Here is a 6702-nt window from a genome sequence, read left to right on the forward strand (position 1 = left end):
AAATTGTTAAGGTGAGAAAAATTTCCAAATTGTTACTGAAACTTCAATAGGAACATTTAATGGATTGATGTACTGTAAAACTACTTGATATTTCACAACTTAATTTACAGTAAAACCAGTATCAAATTTGATACATCAGATATAACAAGTAATTTATCTGTCAATAATTTTATTATATTTCATATGCATTTCATTCATTATGCATTCAATAAAGCAACATAGTCTTTTTTTATTTTATGTGAACTAATTAAAGGTATAACTGACATAATTAGATTTATTTAGAGTAGAAATTGAGATATTTCTTATGTATATTATATTATGTAACTGCTGTATCATACAGACTAATAACACGTTGACTGTTGCCATGGCTCTCTTGCTAATAATTGTCTGTTCATTGAATTCTACTAAAAATGAACAAGTCTAAGAAGAACTCCACAATAAATTTTGTGTGTGTGTGTATGCCTTTAAATGGCAAAACAACTTTGTTGAAGATGGTGCAATCTGTTGGTTTCCTTAGCTAGGATATTATTTTTTTAATTGGCTCTATATGAATTAATTGGATTATGATTACAATGAATTTAATTCCAATTGGCTTGAAATGGATTATATTACTTAAGTGCCTTGAGATGACAATTGTTTTAAACTGGCGCTATATAAATAAAATTTAATTGAATTGAAGATATGTTGAATATGATTATGGACGGCAATTCAAATGACATTGAGCAGTTAGAGGAAAGTGATGATGAAGAATGGACACCTACTGCAATATGTACTGAAGACATTTCAGGCAATTCACGTTATGCAAGTCATAGTACTCCCGCCGTTCACCTGCTTTACGCTGAATCTCTTCACTTTGATCTTCAGATTCTGGGCGAAAGACATCCTTGAGTAACCTGCACACGAGAACACATGGAGCCTGCCGTGGCTGTGGCGGACCACATACCCCCCTGGATGGCCCCTGAATCCACAACAGACAACCGCTCCTCCACATTGTACCACAATTGGGGTCCCAAGGACTGCACCGCACCGCACCAGTCGACCAGACCAAAACTACATGTCCAAACGCTGGATAAAGCACAGCCCAACAAGGCCCCATCCACCATCTTATCATTAAAAACTTGATGATAGGCAGGGTGTGATGCACTGGGAGACCCTGCATGGAAGTCCCGAAGGAGAGCAAGATGGAGGGGAAACGCAGAGACCTCTGTCCGAGCTCCAACGGAGGCGGACCACACAGAAGAGACCTAGGCATAGGACATCCAGAGACAACAAGATCCTTCTACAGGTTCACCAACAGAGTTTGTTACGACTTTTTGGAAAAGGCCCTCGATGCCAAATTTGATTTGGACCCAAGGAAAAAACCAAGACCAAGGAAAGGCCAGGGTTCCGAGCCCAGAATAGGTCCAATATGCTATACGCCCGAGCAGCTCCGTATCCGGTCGATAGATAAACAGCCAGATTGCCCTGATCCGCATCAGTTCTAAGTCAGCTGCTTGCCGCCAGCCAAGCCAACCCGCCGGGGCGTCGCAGCTTGGGAGATTTGCGAGTGGGGCCCGCCACGTGTCCAGAGTCGCAGACCGTCGTACCCGATCCCCTCCACCGGCCCGCCTTCCACACAGCGTCGGACGCCATCCCGCGAAACTCCACCCCACTTGACGCACGAGGCACCGCAGACAAGAGCCCTGTGAGGCCGGCCGAACACCACGCTTCGAGCGGTGGAGAAAGTAGGGCGACTGCTCCCCCAGCCTCTGCGCGAACCCAGCCCCGCTTCGCACCCCAGCCCTTAGAGCAAATCCTTATCTCGAAGTTATCTGATTTGCCGACTTCCCTTACCCCTTTCACCTTGAAGACATGCTGCGGATATGGATACGGCTTACGCACCCTTCACAAAAAAAATAGAACTTTCCCTGGGGCTCCCGCCATCTCCTCCGGGTTTGTTTGCGTTACTGCACTGGACGTCTCGTGGCGCCTATCTCTGCATTCCAGGTTTGGGGATCTGAAACCGACTCCCTTTCGATCGGCCGTAGGCCATCGTCCCGCACTTCTGAGCGGCGTTCACTCATCCCTTAGGACCAACTGATACCATCTTCAACTGCTATTCACATGGAACCCTCCTTCGTTCTACTACCACCAAGATCTGAAACCTATGCCCCTTCGAAGATTTTAAGCTTCTGTTGGCACCTCTCTCACAAGAGCAGGAAAGGACTAAATCAAGTGTGGAAGACCACTATTATCTCCAGAAGGAGGAGAATTAGATCCCCCCTGCAAAAGGCCAACATCTAGTGTGCCCCCTGATGTGAGAATTTTCCCATTTTCCAACATGGGAAACCCGGCAAACACTGCACAGGCAATCATTTCACCCATGTCTATTTCGTGAAATGTGATGTCCATCTTTGCCTGAACAAGGAGAGAAACTGTTTTCAGGCCTACCACAATACAAAATAAGTGATGTGGTGTACCAAAAAATAAACAAAATGGACTAAAATGGACTTGTACTTGTATAGCGCTTTTCTAGTCTAACTGACCACTCAAAGCACTTCACTACATGCCACATTCACCCCACTCACACACATTCATACAGCACGTCTTACGATACTTAACTACGTGCTTTTTTCTAATCATTCATACCTGGGAGGCAACGTGGGGTTCAGTGTCTTGCCCAAGGACGCTTCGACATGTAGCCTGGGGAAGCTAGAGTTGACCCACCGACCTTACGATTGGTGGGCGACTGCTCTTCCTCCTGAGCTACAGCTGCCCCATCTAAATGAAAGGTTCCTTTTCCACCACGCTGGTTCCGCTGGTGGGTTTGTCATTGCTGCGTGTTAGCTTCATTTCAGCAGATACAGAATATGTATGACATTGTTTTGCAAAATGGAAAAAAATGTTCTGTTGCTTGTTTGAAATTACTTCAAGAAAAGTTTAAAGGAAACTCAAACTCAAAGTTTAATGAGTTAAAAATGTTGTGTTGTAAGTGTATTTGTTTGTTTAAGGTAAACAAACTCTGAGCTATGAATTACACATCAATACCTGATATATCAAATATGATACAAATAAAAAATCATATATGCAAATGTATATACATTTTTTTTTGGTTGTTAGAAGGTTCAACAAACACTAAAGTATTTCTACTTTATAAGATAGGGGAGACTGGGTGTGGTGGAAATTTTAGTAATGCACTGAGTCAATTATTTTCTTCTGAGGAGATAAGATGCTTTAATAATAATATCTTGCAAGAGAGAACAATACAGTATAAAATACTGAGTTGCTCTAACCACTGAGGCAAAAACACACAGTTATATTGCCCACTTATCACATCATCTCTCTTTGGGTATAGTTGATTGTTCTTCTATCTTTCCTGCCCAACCATCAGTTAAGGTTGCCCAGACACAGTCGTAAATATCAGCCTCAGCCCTGTCCCCCTTAAAGTGCAGCTATCTCATTATAACAAGCCCACCATTGTAAAGAGGAATTTCAGAAAAACAGGACAGGCTGGTCATTTGCAGGTTATACACAGTAACACTTGAGGAAAACGTGAAAGCAAAGAAGTTCTTTGAGTCATTTGAATCATTTGGTGAGATACGTGCTAAATTCTGAGAACTATTTCTTCCCCACCTGACAGGGATGATAACATTACACATGTCAGGGGGAACACTGCCCAGTGCGCGTCTGTTGAATTCATTTGCAGATTCAGGTTGGGATTCAAAGCAAACTATACAAGTATTTTGTGCTCTAGCCAACTTAAAATATGGCCGTTGTGGAATAATGTGACTAGGGAGGGGCGGACATTCTGTACGCCAAGCATAATGATCTCCCTCACTACGATATTTACCAACCACGCTCTTAGAATAACTTTCTCTCATCAGTCAATGTGTCAAACAGAGGTGATGGGTACAATTTACATTACCACGGAGTAGATATCTTGCCATCACAGGGGCAATCTCAGGCAGGTACAGCCTCTCATTAAGACTGCCATTAGAGCAGATGCCATAGGAAGTACAAGTTAAAGGATCAACTTCCCCCAGGCACTCCTGGTTGTGCATATTTCATACAAACCACACAAGAATCTGGTTTTAATTATTGTTAAAACTGTTTAAACTTTCTTTCACTTTAATGTACACATGTGGACAAAATTGTTGGTACCCCTCAGTTAAAGAAGGAAAAACCCACAATTCTCACTGAAAGCACTTGAAACCTACAAAAGTAACAAATAAAAATTCATTGAAAATTAAATAATCAAAATCAGCCATTACTTTTGAAATGTTGATTAACACAATTATTTTAAAAAAACCAAACTAATGAAATAGGGCTGCACAAAAATGATGGTACCTCTATAAAAGATTGAAAACTATTTGACCAGTGACATGATTAACTCAGGTGTGTCCTTTAATTGACATCACAGGTGTTTCCAAACTCATAATCAGTCAGTCTGCCTATTTTAAGGGAGACAAGTAATCACTCTGCTGTTTGGTGAAAAGGTATGTACCACACTGAACATGGACAACAGAAAGCGGAGGAGAGAATTGTCCCAGGACATCCGAAAAAAAATTATAGACCAACATCTTAAAAGTGCAGGCTAGTGATGGGATGATGCTACTTCAAGGAGTGTATTGACACACTACACAAACTGTGTCGGCCACTCAATAGTGACCCCTTCAGGTGTTCTGAAATCATTGCAGGTAAATGAAATGAGAAGATGGACCAGGTAAAATGCTGCAAATCCAACATGAGCCTGCGAAACATTTAATCACCAGTCCTTTATTTAAGATATAATCTCATTATTGTATAACTTCATTCGCTCAATTTGTGAGTCAAGTTGAGATGTCCTTGAGAAGAGTTCCAAACAGGCTCCAAACCTTGTTGATGTGAATGCTAAACTGAGTTGGTTTGTAAAATATAGCAAAATGGTATTAAAATTCAGAGTTCAACTTTTTATCTTATGTGTGGAAGTTCGTTAACTTAAGTGTTAAAGCATAAAAAATAAAACAAATTACATATAGCTTCATTTATGCATTTTTATTGAGGAACAACCGTTTTTGTAGGGTGTTTGCTCCAAGGCGATTTCTCCTCTTACACACCAGTTCCCCTGCCTTGGAAAAAAACTCTTTCACAGGGTACAGATGACTGTTCTATAGGTTACTTTGTACATGTTTACTTTCAATAATATTACCTACTTTAATAATGACCACCACAACTGCACTTTTTATGCAAACATATTCACAAACATTTATTTACAATATGACATAAAAGTTGTACCTTTGTGTAAACATATAAATAAAATCACAGGCTTATTCGATGGTAGGAAACAAAAGTTTTCAGAATAAACGTACAAGCAAATAAACACTTTTACTTTCTCAAAAGCAAATCTATCTTGAAAACTTGTCTGAAATGAAAAGAAGGAAAAAAAACCCAACCCGTTGCAGGCCTGTTAGATGCTTGGGTGCGGTAGGCCTGAAAACTAGAATGGCCGATTCACTCAGAACTGAGCATAAAATAAAAGCACGTGCATGAAATGACAGTACTCATGAGTCCAGCGTTACATTACGTAAGGGCCGAAGGGAATGAGGGCTATTAGTCTCTCTACGGCAATGAAAATGGCGGCAGCAGTCACAAAGTAAGAAAACACAGCACAGCAGGACTGGACGGGACAAAACAGCAGGGCCATCAGTTGGAAACAGTCTCTCTCGTTTTCCCCAACGTCAGTCTCCTTAAAACATATTCAAATTGAGCCACATTATCAAACACCATCTCTTTTTGAATTAGTATTAGCTTTGCTTTAGCTTCAGACATATCACAGTGCTAAAGCTTCGATATGCGGGCGATTAGCACCGAATGCTACTGCATAACTAGCATGTTGCTAATGACATTACACATTCAGTCTCTTAACTATAACATTTCGCAGGCACACAATACAGGCATACACAATCATATTCACCTCTTGCAGGTTACACCAAAGTCTAAAATCAGGACGAGTAATCGACCTTCACGACCAAACTTTTAAATGCTTCCCAATCTATGATGGGGTGGCAACACCCATTCCGAAATCCCGCCATTCCGACATCCCGCTATTCCGACATCCCAGCATTCCGACATCCCACCATTCAGACATTCCGCTATTCCGACATTCAAACGTCCCACCATTTCGACAAGGCTTTCCGTATAAGGAAATGTGCGTTACTCAACAGGTGAGTCCCTTCTTTCTGTTCATGCAATTTAAATGTTTAACACATGTTTACAGATAAGCGTTATTAAAAACACAAAGTCTCGGCAACTGGAGAAGCAGTCCGCGGTGTTTTTTAATCACACACTCCAATGCCACTTGTTTCAACTTCCGAAAATTAAATCCAGGAAAAAAAGGCTTACAAATATGGACCGAAGGGGCTCCATAATAGCACAAGAATACAAAAGAAACAAAAGTTAACTAAAAGAAAGCAAATAAACAGCGTGAAGTGGTCAAAATTGGTTTACGCATGCCTATGTGAGTCTGGCACATGCGTCTTCGGGCTCTCCCACGTTGGTTTGTGGATGAAAGCTATATGTTCAGCTGTAATGCCATGTAAACACAATCTCTACATGACATTTACTCCCAGGTGTGACCAGTTAGGACCTTAAGATATCAACAGGCTGTATAAAGCCTTGCGCAACAGCTGTGTGTTTGTGCCAAATGTGCAAAGCCCATCCGCGCTTCCCATAATTGGAGCGAGT

Source organism: Leuresthes tenuis, unplaced genomic scaffold (genome assembly GCF_036924035.1).
Source record: "Leuresthes tenuis unplaced genomic scaffold, fLeuTen1.0.hap1 SCAF_19, whole genome shotgun sequence".
NCBI classification, from domain to species: Eukaryota; Metazoa; Chordata; class Actinopteri; order Atheriniformes; family Atherinopsidae; genus Leuresthes; species Leuresthes tenuis.